The sequence below is a fragment of the Salmo trutta genome, chromosome 12 (genome assembly GCF_901001165.1).
Source record: "Salmo trutta chromosome 12, fSalTru1.1, whole genome shotgun sequence".
NCBI classification, from domain to species: Eukaryota; Metazoa; Chordata; class Actinopteri; order Salmoniformes; family Salmonidae; genus Salmo; species Salmo trutta.
The window spans coordinates 66,234,921-66,248,947 of record NC_042968.1 but is presented as its reverse complement, the minus strand read 5'-3'; positions in this window follow the sequence as shown (position 1 = coordinate 66,248,947).

The window sequence follows — 14,027 nt, the reverse complement described above, 5'->3', positions numbered from 1 at the left end:
CTCTCTAGGTTTCTTCCTAGGTTTTTGCCTTTCTAGGGAGTTTTTCCTAGCCACCGTGCTTCTACACCTGCATTGCTTGCTGTTTGGGGTTTTAGGCTGGGTCTCTGTACAGCACTTTGTGACATAAGCTGATGTAAGAAGGGCTATATAAATTAATTTGATTTAATTTGATTTGATCTCCGCATGTGTAGTTCCCAGCGTGAAGCATGGAGGAGGAGGTGTGATGGTGTGTGGGTGCTTTGCTGGTGACACTGTCGGCGATTTATTTAGAATTCAAGGTACACTTAACCAGCATGGCTACCACAGCATTCTGCAGTGATACACCATCCCATCTGATTTGCGCTTACTGGGAATATAATCTATGGGACTGTCATTAGCCTGTGTTAGGGCTATTTGACCAATAATGACAGTGATGGAGTGCTGCATCAGATGACCTGGCCTCCACAACCACCCGAACTCAACCCAATTGAGATGGTTTGGGATGAGTTGGACCTCAGAGTGAAGGAAAAGCAACCAACAAGTGCTCAGCATATGTTGGAACTCCTTCAAGACTGTGGAAAAGCATTCCATGTGAAGCGGATTGAGAGAATGCCAAGAGTGTGCCCTGCTGTCATCAAGGCAAAGGGTGGCTACTTTGAAGATTCTCAAATATAGAATATCTTTGGATTTGTTTAACACTATTTTGGTTACTACATGATTCAATATGTTTTATTTCATAGTGCTGATATCTTCACTATTATTCTACAATGTAGAAAATAGTAAAAATGAAGAAAAACCCTTGAATGAGTATGTGTATCCAAACCTTTTGACTGGTACTGTATATTTCCAATATCACACACTGAGCAAGTGTATACCATTTTAACCATATGTGCATAATAACATGCTGCTTATCTCTCAAACACTACAGAGAGGATTATGGCTCAATGCACTTCTTGGATGGAGGATGGTCTTCTATGGGAAAGCCTTTCAGAGTAAATGGTTATACATAACCATAGGGTTGCTCTCCCCAAGCATGGCACACTCCATATGCATGGAGAACATGTCTGGCAATACTGAGCAAGGCTGTGGTGAATGTGATCCATCTCTAATTATACATACAGTGCCTTAGGAAAGTGTTCAGACCCCTTGACTTCTTCCACATTTTCTTACGGTACCTTATTCTGAAATTGATTAAATAAATAACAATCCTCAGCAATCTACACACAATACCCCATAATGACAAATCAAAAACAGGTTTTTAGATATTTTTGAAATGTATAAAAACGTTCAATTAAAGTATTCAGACCCTTTGCTATGAGACTCGAAATTGACCTCCAGTGCATCCTGTTTCCATTGATCATCCTTGAGATTTTTCCACCTGTGATAAATTCAATTGATTGGACATGATTTGGAAAGGCACACACCTGTCTATATAATGTCCCACAGTTGACAGTGCATGTCAGAGCAAAAACCAAGCCATGAGGTCGAAGGAATTGTCCGTAGAGCTCAGAGACAGGATTGTGTGGAGGCACAGATCTGGGAAAGAGTACCGAAACATTTCTGCAGTATTGAAGGTTGCCAAGAACACTGTGGCCTCTATCTTTCTTAAATGGAAGAAGTTTGGAACCACCAAGACTATTCCTAGAGCTGGCCGCCTGGCCAAACTGAGCAATCGGGGGAGAAGAACCTTGGTCAGGGAGGTGACCAAGAACCCGATGGTCACTCTAACAGAGCTCTGGAGTTCCTCTGTGGAGATGGGAGAACCTTCCAGAAGGACAACCATCTCTGCTGCACTCCACCAATCAGGCCTTAATGGTAGAATGGCCAGACGGAAGCCACTCCTCAGTAAAAGGCACATGACAGCCCACTTGGAATTTGCCAGAAGGCACTTAAAGACTCTCAGACCGTGAGAAACAAGATTCACTTGTCTGATGAAACCACGATTGCACTGTTTGGCCTGAATTCCAAGCGTCCCGTCTGAAGGAAACCTGGCACCATCCCTACGGTGAAGCATGGTGGTGGCAGCATTAGGCTGTGGGGATGTTTTTCAGCGGCAGGGACTGGGAGATTAGTCAGGATCGAGGCAAAGACGAATGGAGCAAAGTACAGAGTTCCTTGATGAAAACCTGCTCCAGAGCTCTCAGGACCGCAGACTGGGGCGAAGGTTCTTCTTCCAACAAGAGAACAACCCTGAGCACACTGCCAAGACAACGCAGGAGTGGCTTCGGGACAAGTCTCTGAATGTCCTTGAGTGGCCCAGCCAGAGCCCGGACTTAAATCTGATCAAACATCGCTGGAGAGACCTGAAAATAGCTGTGCAGCAATGCTCCCCATCCAACCTGACAGAGCTTGAGAGGATCTGCGGAGAAGAATGGGAGAAACTCCCTAAATACAGGTGTGCAAAGCTTGTAGCGTCATACCCAAGAAGACTCGAGGCTGTAATTGCTGACAAAGCTACTTCAACAAAGTACTGTGGAAAGGGTCTGAATATTTATGTAAATGTAATATTTCATAGAAATAAAAATAATATATATATATATATATATATATATTTGCTTTCTCATTATGAGGTATTGTGTAGATTGATGAGGGGAAAAAATGATTTAATCAATTTTAGAATAAGGCACTGTACACTGTAGGCTAGAGATGTGTCAGAGTTTGAGTGACTTAACCCTGAATTATGTTTCCACTGGTTCCACTGCTGTGTGTGTGTGTGTGTGTGTGTGTGTGTGTGTGTGTGTGTGTGTGTGTGTGTGCGTGTGCGTGTGCGTGTGTGTGTGTTGAATGGTAATCTGTTTCCATAGTAACAGAGCTGGCAAAGTTTATGACATTTCAGTACTGCCACTCTCTATGTTGTAGTTACTTGGACTTGGCTTTATTTATGTAACACCAATATTCACATTGACATTCACTGACATTCCACTGCCTAATACAGCCAATTCTGATTAGCTTGCAGAAACACATCTTTCCCTGCAAAGATTAAGCTCATATTGCCAGACTGTGTGATCGTAGCAAAGATGCACTTCAGCAATGTGTCATTACACCATGGATGATAATAAAGCTGTTTATCAACCTTTTTCAGCTGTGAAAAACTAAAGTGTTCACAGGCGTGTTTGTGAGTCTCTGTACGCGCCGCCCTGAACCCCTGATGTGATGTGATTCTCTATGGGACTGAGCTGGTCCCAGACTAATCCTGCATCCCAGGTACCAAACGAGATCTCAGCCCTGCTCCTTTGCAGCTCCTTCGATCCCTCCACGCTCCCTCTTTACCAGGGAGCACAAAAACACAGGGAGCCAGCATGAGCAGATGTCTCAGTGTTATGGCTGCTGCTGGTGAAAAGTACCAAGTCCCTCCGATCTCCTCTATGTGTGATCTCAGAGCTGTCTGAGAGCCCTGTGAGCTAATTAGCACTGCTGGATCTTTCCTGTGTTGGCCCCCACACAACCACAACTGTCAAACAGACTAGGGACCCCATTCTAGAGGTCCCAGAGGAGGGTAAGTCACAGTCAAACACGGGCTAAAGCAAACACACACACAATCCACACACACACACACACACATGCCACAAAAAACACAATGAAGAGATTCCATAGCGGTGGGCTCTTGACAGCAACTTTCCCCAAAGACTTAAATGTTTTATCTGTACCCACTGGACAACATTTTAATTCTGCATTTACCAGGCCAGACTCCAATGTGAAATCTACCCTGTTTCTATTATTTCTGGGGCTGTTCTGGGAAAACAGGGCTTCCTGAAACACTTTATCTTCCTCTCCATGTAGGATCCATCACTGTGTTTCCTAATGCTCCTTATACCTACAGCAGGAGAAAGTCAGCCCACCCTTTCCTTGCCTTGACAGAGGGAACATCTATTGCTTTAACTTGTACAGGATTGTCAAAGCATGCTAATGACCACTAATAAGTATAAAAAGGCCATGACTTCGAATGGTCAGAGGGTTTGATGTTCTATACAACACCTTGTGTGCATAGCAATTGTCAATTTTTGCACAGAAAAGTGTCGTAACCAACTAGGTATTGAACCTGAGGTGTTAGCCAGACCATGTTTGCCTGCTGAGCTAATGTCAAGGTGCTTCCTCTGGGACAAATCACACAACTTCAGGTCTCAAACAAGACCTGGTTTTCACTTGCTTTAATGTGTGATCAGAATGCAAGTGGTTAAAGATCTATTTACTGGGGGGATACTAGAATAAAAGATTGTGTGTAATGCAGTTTGGAGGTAAGACATGCATGGTTTAATGGTTAGTTCAGGGGCTTGAGTAGCCCTGTTACTGTTGAGTCTAATTTAAGAGCACAGGTCTAGTGCTCAAATTTGGAATAAACACTAAAAGTCTGGCACCAATGAAAAGAGTGATAGAAAATGGAACTTAATGTGATGACACATGATACAGGGGATTCAGCTTTCATTAGGAAAGAAATGAAAGCTAGGCCCGCAGTACATGGATTCAAAGAGTGAAAAGAAAAGAAGTCTGTAAAAAGTTACCATTCATTCCATACAAGCAAAGTCTTCAGAGATATATAGCTCCTTCTTACATTATAGGTGAGCCAGCTTCTTCCCTCCTTAATTTAAACAGAATTTCTAAGAACCTCTGACTTGTTAGGTCTTGGATGAAAAATCCCTGCAGATCAGGGTGCAGCTCCACCCACCGATACCTCACCAACCAGGTGCTCACAAACATGCCGATAAAAAATGAATATCTCCGGCATCAAGATTCTACCAGCACTCCCATCCCCTCCAACCCCCTCACCCCCTGCCAATTTACACCAGGCAGATTTGTTTCAAGTGAAATCGGCACCTTACACAGACAAGGCAAGGGGGGATCTAGAGAACGGGGTGAGAGACACAGCTAGGGCACTGGACCTGAAATGTTCGACATCCCAGAAAGCTCTGAAAACAAATGAAACATCAATTTAATATGAAATGATATTGGGACAAAGTCTCCACTGAGTCAAGCATGGTGAGCAACAGACCCCAGTGAGAAAGCTTTGTGAGCCATAAGCCCACATCAGTGTAGAGTAATTAGATTTAGAGCACATATGTACAGGGCCGCAAATGGCACTTTATGTAGGAACTGTGCATCATTTGTTGCAACATAATTTTACTGGATAAACAATGCATTATTCCAAGAGAGTTGTCATCAATTCCATTAAACTTGAGAGATGAAGGACAAACAATGGACTGAGATGTCATTAAAGTATGCCATGTCTCCAAGTGTCTTTTCATGTTGATGTGAAGTGTACTATATAATAATAACTGAAAAGGACATTATTCAGTTCAATGTGAACCCCCATCAGAATTCACTCAATCTCAGCAAGAGTCATTTACAGATGTTCTTGTAAACAACCCTTAAAAAGATTCATGAATATGCATATCCGTGAAGTCTCAAGGCTCAAACAAACCAGCCATTGCGTTATTCTCAGGACGAAGAATAATTTTTAATTGTCACGTTAGACATTCATCCTCATCCACATAGAGATTCAGGCGCTGACAAATATAATAACCTTACGAAATGAGTAATACCCTCGCTTGTAGGTCCTCCAAAATCCTCAACAAACAGCCAACTCAGAAACGTCTCACCTAGAGAAGACAAGCAGGTCGCTGCAACGTTTACTTTCAGAGTTTCCTCCAACACAAATAAACAACACCTTCAAAGCTATAACAATGTATAACAGTGGCCATTGTTCTCATTTCATAAAACTCTCCCAAATTGCACAATTACTGAGTGTACGCCTACTACGCCCCCGGTCCACCTGCTGTCAGTCAGAGAGGTGCATCTCAGGGCCTCTGAACTCCCACGGTGTGACGACGCTCACAACGACATCGACACATCTTCCTCCCGGCTGTCACAGCTGCCAGGCAACAGCGAGGAGATAGCCACGATGACGTCTGGAGGAGGGCCATCAAACGGGTGATTGGCACAAGCTGTGACTCCCTAGTGTACAGAGGAACTGGAAGAAGCTGTGCACTAGGAGTTGTATAGACTCAATACATTACATGTAGGTGTTATAGGCGATAGGGGACATGAGGGTTTTGAAAGCAGAAACGTTTTGACGGCACTGGTCAATATGTAATCATGCACCGGCCAGAGGGATGCTTTGTCCTACGTTCATATTTTATTGCACTGCTAAATCGATACGGTTTATAAAAGTTACGTGCATAGATATCATTTAGAGACAGTTTTAAAGCATACCTCACATTGTGATGTACAATGTAGTGTTGGTCTTGATGGAATATAGGATGTGTAGCTATGATTTCCTCACAGAAAAAAATTACTCTCATTGCCATCTGTCAGTGGTCAGTGAGTTGTTTGTGTGTTTGATCCAGACTATTGATCTACTCTCTCTCTCCCAGTGGGGGTGTAAGTGCCTTAGGATGAAAACGGCGACTGTATCAGCATTCAAAACCTGTCTAACTGCTCTTTGTGGACTATTTAAAAGAAGACTCTTCTCCAAAGCATTGCGGGCCACTCTGCAAGGCATGGAAGTCAATAGTTATTTTAGAAGTTCAAAGAAGTTCAACTTTTAGTTGAAAAAATATCAACTTCATCAAAAATACATGGCAGGTATTTGGATTAAATCGTTGCTGTAAATCTTTATGCTTGAACTCATTCAACTCTCAAATGATTCCTGTGGAAAGTTGAGAGTAACTAACACCTAGTAGGGAGTAACTAAAAAAACAAATTCCCTTCCTTTGGTCATATTCTTGTAGAATTAATTGGGGAAGTTTTGGTCTGGCGCAGACTTGTCTGATAGTGGATGTTCATTTTCCTCTCTACTGCTCCACTGCTTCCTCATTCTCCCCTGATATTGTAGCTGTCCTTATATGGTCAGACAGACAGACCTTTGTTTCCAGGATAGACTCTTGGAATGCCATCAACAGCACAACACCAGCAGCAGAAAAAACAACTCATGGCCACAATAATCAGCAGGCATTTTCCTATCAGACCTACCTACAGTATGTCCTTATCTGTGCTATACTTTATGTATTTTTTATAACCTGGAGAGTATAGGAATAAAATATTTATGTACAACCTATTATGGAAACTAGATCAAAGGAGTCCTTCAAACATGGTCAATAGCATGCCTACGTGTTATGCAATACAACTTTCATGACTGTCCTGTGAGGATCCAAATAGATTAGATCAGGTTTGCAATGAATAACTTCAACCAGACCCCTGCGGGTGAGAGGTGGGTGGGGGGGGGGGGGGACTGGTGGGCGTTAACAACTGATGTCCTGTTGTAAATCAAGGACAGAACATTAAGCTCTCCCTCTCCAATGTTTACCAGAGGAATGTATTTTGTTTCAAAAGATGTTTCCCGCCGAAACTCTAACACGTTCTAAATTAAATACTGGAACAATATTTCTAACATAGAATGTAGGAAATGGTCAGAGGCGATCTATAGACACTAATGTAATTTTGTTTGTTATTTTGTGATGTCATCAAAAATGTTATAAAAGAAATACTGTAACTTGGAAAGTATACCCACTACATGTGTGAAGTGTCCATCCTATGCATTGTGCATGAAATATGAAAAATTATGAAAGTGTTTTTGTTAAGAGAGAGACATGATTTTAGGAACCATAAGAGCTAATTGTTTTACATAAACTTTGCACAGTGACAAAGTGTGTAAACCTGACGGAATCGCCCTTTTGAACAAACTGTATAACATGATGGGTTAAGAATGAACATGTCAGAACAGTTTAAAGTGGTTTGAACTCTGAATCTCAGCACGAGGTAGAGACGATAAACTCACCTCCCGGACAATCACTGGTATGGCTGATTAGCTGTCCTAAGTAAAGTATCTTCAAAGAGGCAGTTTCAGGAGCGAATGGAAGGAAGGTCAACTCTGTAGTTCTGTGCAGGACTACACGAGAAGTCACCGGATAACTACAGAGAAGAACACAACAGTAGAAGACTTGTTGGAACCATTTTTGAACAATCAGAGCCTTACAAGCGCGCTGCGAAAAGGGCCAACCCCCTTTCCAAGGTGGCCGGTTCCCGAGAGAGATACACGACAAACCAAGGCATTTCACGTAAATACAGTCAATACAGTCAGATTTCTTACTCCAAGCGGGCAGCAGTTCGTGTGCACAAAGTAATGGAGTTCTATAAGTGAGTGTCACGCCTGCTCCCGCGTCCCCTCTCTGGCGCTCGAGAGCACCAGGCTGCCCTTCATTATGCACACCATCACCATCATTATGGGCATCAGCGCTCATTGGACTCACCTGGACTCCTTCACGTTGTTGATTGCCCCCTCTATATCTGTTTGTTCCTCAGTTTTGTTCCCCGTGTCAGCATTATTACCGTCGTGTCATTTTGTTCCCCCCATCCAGACGCTGTTCTTGTTTTATTTGATGTCCATTTACCATTAAATGTTCACTCCCTGTATTTGCTTCTTGTCTAAAGCGTCGGTCCTTACATAATGCTGACACCACTATTTTGAAACATCAGGGAGTTATTTATTTTTTTGGTGGTGACGTCAGGTCCGGGTGCCGCAGACGATGGAACCAAGGGTGCCTCAGCTGGCTTGTCGGGCCTCCACGCCTCAGCTGGCTCGCGAGGTTTCCTTGCCTCGGTTGGCTCGGCAGGCTCCTATCCCACATCATACCTCAGCCGTAGTCATGCTCCTACGCCTCAGCCAGTTCATCGGGCTCCCATCCCACGTCATGCCTCAGCCGGCCCATTTGGCTCCCACGCCTCAGCGGGATCATCAGGCTTTCACACCTCAGCAGGTTCATCAGGCTCCTACGCCTCAGCCGGCTCGTCGGGCTTCTACACCTCAGCCGGCCAATCCGGCGCCCATGCCTTGGACAGCCCATCAGGCTCGCCCAGATGGGAGACCTTGTGGTGCTCTAAAGTGTGGGGGTACTGTCACACCTGCTCCCACTTCCCCTCTTTGGCGCTCGAGGGCGACAGGCTGCCCTTCATTACGCACACCTGTCACCATCCTTACAGTGCCTTGCAAAAGTATTCACCCCCCTTGGCATTTTTCCTATTACAACCTGTAATTTAAATTGATTTTTATTTGGATTTCATGTAATGGACTTACATAAATTAGTCCAAATTGGTGAAGTGAAATTTAAAAAATTACTTGTTTAAAAAAATGTTACAAAAAAAATACGGAAAAGTGGTGCGTGCATATGTATTCACCCCCTTTGCTATGAAGCCCCTAAATAAGATCTGGTGCAACCAATTACCTTCAGAAGTCACATAATTAGTTAAATAAAGTCCACCTGTGTGCAATCTAAGTGTCACATGATCTGTCACATGATCTCAGTATATATACACCTGTTCTGAAAAGCCTCAGAGTCTGTAACACCATTAAGCAAGGGGCACCACCAAGCAAGCGGCACCATGAAGATCAAGGAGCTCTCCAAACAGGTCAGGGACAAAGTTGTGGAGAAGTACAGATCAGGGTTGGGTTATAAAAAAAAGAAACTTTGAAGACCCCACTGAGCACCATTAAAACCATTATTAAAAAATGGAAAGAATATGGTACCACAACAAACCTGACAAGAAAGGGCCTCCCACCAAAAGTCACGGACCATGCAAGGAGGGCATTAATCAGAGAGGCAACAAAGAGACCAAATTTGACCCTGAAGGAGCTGCAAAGCTCCACAGCGGAGATTGAAGTATCTGTCCATAGGACCACTTTAATCCGTACACTCCACAGAGCTGGGCTTTACGGAAGAGTGGCCAGAAAAAAGCCATTGCTTAAGAAAAAAATAAGCATACACATTTGGTGTTCCCTAAAAGGTGTGTGGGAGACTCCCCAAACACATGGAAGAAGGTACTCTGGTCAGATGAGACTAAAATTGAGCTTTTTAGTATTCATGGGAAATGCTACAGTGGGGGAAAAAAGTATTTGATCCCCTGCTGATTTTGTACGTTTGCCCACTGACAAAGAAAGGATCAGTCTATAATTTTAATGGTAGGTTTATTAGAACAGTGAGAGACAGAATAAGAACAAAAAAAAGCAGAAAATGCATGTAAAAAATGTTATGAATTGATTTCCATTTTAATGAGGGAAATAAGTATTTGACCCCCTCTCAATCAGAAAGATTTCTGGCTCCCAGGTGTCTTTTGTACAGGTAACGAGCTGAGATTAGGAGCACACTCTTAAAGGGAGTGCTCCTAATCCCAGCTTGTTACCTGTATAAAAGACACCTGTCCACAGAAGCAATCAATCAATCAGATTCCAAACTCTCCACCATGGCCAAGACCAAAGAGCTCTCCAAGGATGTCAGGGACAAGATTGTAGACCTACACAAGGCTGGAATGGGCTACAAGACCATCGCCAAGCAGCTTGGTGAGAAGGTGACAACATTTGGTGCGATTATTCGCAAATGGAAGAAACACAAAAGAACTGTCAATCTCCCTCGGCCTGGGGCTCCATGCAAGATCTCACCTCGTGGAGTTGCAATGATCATGAGAACGGTGAGGAATCAGGCCAGAACTACACAGGAGGATCTTGTCAATGATCTCAAGGCAGCTGGGACCATAGTCACCAAGAAAACAATTGGTAACACAGTACACCATGAAGGACTGAAATCCTGCAGCGCCCGCAAGGTCCCCCTGCTCAAGAATACATATACATGCCCATCTGAAGTTTGCCAATGAACATCTGAATGACTCAGAGGACAACTGGTGAAAGTGTTGTGGTCAGATGAGACCAAAATGGAGCTCTTTGATATCAACTCAACTCGCCGTGTTTGGAGGAGGAGGAATGCTGTCTATGACCCCAAGAACACCATCTCCACCGTCAAACATGGAGGTGGAAACATTATGCTTTGAGGGAGTTTTTCTGCTAAGGGGACAGGACAACTTCACCGCATCATTTGACGGGGCCATGTACTGTCAAATCTTGGGTGAGAACCTCCTTCCCTCAGCCAGGGCATTGAAAATAGGTCGTGGATGGGTATTCCAGCATGACAATGACCCAAAACACACAGCCAAGGCAACAAAGGAGTGGCTCAAGAAGAAGCACATTAAGGTCCTGGAGTGGCCTAGCCAGTCTCCAGACCTTAATCCCATAGAAAATCTGTGGAGGGAGCTGAACGTTCGAGTTGCCAAACATCAGCCTCGAAACCTTAATGACTTGGAGAAGATCTGCAAAGAGGAGTGGTACAAAATCCCTCCTGAGATGTGTGCAAACCAGGTGGCCAACTACAAGAAACGTCTGACCTCTGTGACTGCAGGATTTTTTTGTTGTTATTCTGTCTCTCACTGTTCAAATGAACCTACTATTAAAATTATAGACTGATCATTTCTTTGTCAGTTGGCAAACGTACAAAATCAGCAGGGGATCAAATACTTTTTTCCCCCACTGTATGTCTGTCGCAAACCCAACACCTTTCATCACCCTGAGAACACCATCACCACAGTGAAGCATGATGGTGGCAGCATCATGCTGTGGGGATGTTTTTCATCGGCAGGGACTGGGAAACTGGTCAGAATTGAAGGAATGATGGATGGTGCTAAATACAGGGAAATTCTTGAGGGAAACCTGTTTCAGTCCTCCAGAGATTTGAGACTGGGAGGGAGGTTCACCTTCCAGCAGGACAATGACCTTAAGCATACTGCTAAAGCAACACTTGAGTGGTTTAAGGGAAAACATTTAAATGTATTGGATTGGCCTAGTCAAAGCCCAGACCTCAATCCAATTGAGAATCTGTGGTATGACTTAAAGATTGCTGTACATCAGCGGAACTCATCCAACTTGAAGGAGCTGGAGCACTTTTGCCTTGAAGAATGGGAAAAAATCCCAGTGGCTAGGTGTGCCAAGCTTATAGAGACATACCCCAAGAGACAGCAAGCTGTAATTGCTGCAAAAGGTGACTCTACAAAGTATTGACTTTGGGGGGTGGATAGATATGTTTTTTTGTCTTATTTATTGTTTTTTTTCCATTTAACCTTTATTTAATCAGGAAAAGCCCATTGAGACCCAGAATCTCTTTTTCAACAGAGACCTGGCCAAGAATGCAGCAACAATAAAAACATGACATATTAAAACATACAACAATACAATACAACACAACATGATCCACCCTAAAAATAAAAGCATTTACACTCCTTAACAGAGTCTCCCATCAATATTTTAAATTAATTCAGTGGCACTAACATATCTAGTTGAAGCATGGATTGTAGACTATTCCATGCCTCTGGTGCACAAGAAGAGAAGGCAGTCTTGCCTAATACTGTGAATGTCCTGGGGACTTTATTAAGTAGCAACCACCTAACAGACCAGGTATGTTAACTGCTGATTGTGAAGGAGACCAGACTACAGAGATAAAGAGGGAGATTACCCAAAAGGGCTTTGTAGATGAACACATACAAATGTGTCTTTCTGCGCATATAAAGTGAGGTCCAATCTACCATTTGGTACAAGGTGCAATGGTGGGTGAGTGACTTGGAATTTGTAATAAAGCGCAAGGATGCATGAGAAACAGACTCCAGTCCCTGTAAGACAGAGGAGGCTGCATGCATAATCAATTACAGAGAGAAAAGTGGCCTGAACAAGCTTCTTTCTAGCCATAAGCGGGAAGCAAGCCTTATTATGAAAATAAAAACCCAATTTCAATGTTATTTTTGTCAGAAGATTATCCACATGAGCTTTAAAGGACAACTTGTCATCCAACCAAATACCTAGCTATTTGTAGGATGACACTTTTTCAATGGATAAGCCACCAGATGTGACAATGCTAACCTTCTCTGGGAGAGTTCTAGCTCTGGTAAAGTTGTTGAATTTAGTTTTTTGTACATTCAAGACCAGTTTGAGACCATAAGGGAGGCCTGCAGTGTCTGAAAAGCAGTCTGGAGCTCTTCAACAGCCGGAACCAGAGAAGGAGCACATGAATATATGACTGTATCATCTGCATATAGATGTAATTTTGCTGGTTGCATTCCATTTCCCAAATCATTAATACAAATTGAGAACAACACTGGAGCTAAAATGGAACCCTGGGGCACACCTATATTAACAGAGGAGCGCAATGTTGCTTTTTATGAAGTGCATTAATAATGTCATTTGCCACTGCCATAGCTGCAGTTGTGCTGCTGTGCCCCAATCTAAAGCCAGACTGAACCCCGCTCAGTATGTTCTTTTCAATTAAGACATTTTTTAACTGTGAGTTCACTAGGGATTCATAGACTTGGTCCAGAATAGAGAGTTTGGAGATAGGACGATAGTTATTAGCATCTGAGGGATCTCTACCCTTTAGCAGTGGGAGGACATAAGCTGATTTCCAAATGCTGGGTATGGAATTGGTCAAGAGACTCAAGTTGAAAATGTGAGCCACAGGTTCAGTAATAATACCAGCTGCTATAATTAAGAGGTAGGGGTCCAGGTTGTCTGGACCTGCAGATTTTTTTGTGTCTATTGCCTTTAGTGTCTGTCTGTTTAGTGTTTATAGACATCAGTATAAGAAACAGGCTCAATGTTTAAATGGTTCACATGAGGACCTATATCATAGTTGACTGTAACAGAGCTTACATTAAAGGCCTGGGCGCCACCATTATTAAAAACTGAACCAGCAGATACGAAGTGCTTGTAAAATATGAAGTGTTTGTTTCACAATAAAAAATATTTTGCATCTTCAAAGTGGTAGGCATGTTGTGTAAATCAAATGATACAAACCCCCAAAAATCTATTTAAATTCCAGGTTGTAAGAAAACAAAATAGGAAAAATGCCAAGGGGGTGAATACTTTCACAAGGCACTGTACGCGCATCAGCGCTCATTGGACTCACCTGGACTCCTTCTCGTTGTTGATTGCCCCCTCTATATCGGTTTGTTCCTCAGTTTTGTTGGACAGTTTCGTCTATTAAATGTTCACTCCCTGTACTTGCTTCTCGTCTCCCACGCCGGTCCTTACAGTGAGAGTAGTTTCTAAATGTACCAACGTTAAGTGTCTCTGTCCCTCCTTCTCTTGCCCTCTCCATTTAGGGCTCCAGAGTGGCACAGCGGTCTAAGGCACTGCATCTCAGTGGAAGAGATATCACTGCAGACCCTGGTTCAAATCCTGGCTGTAT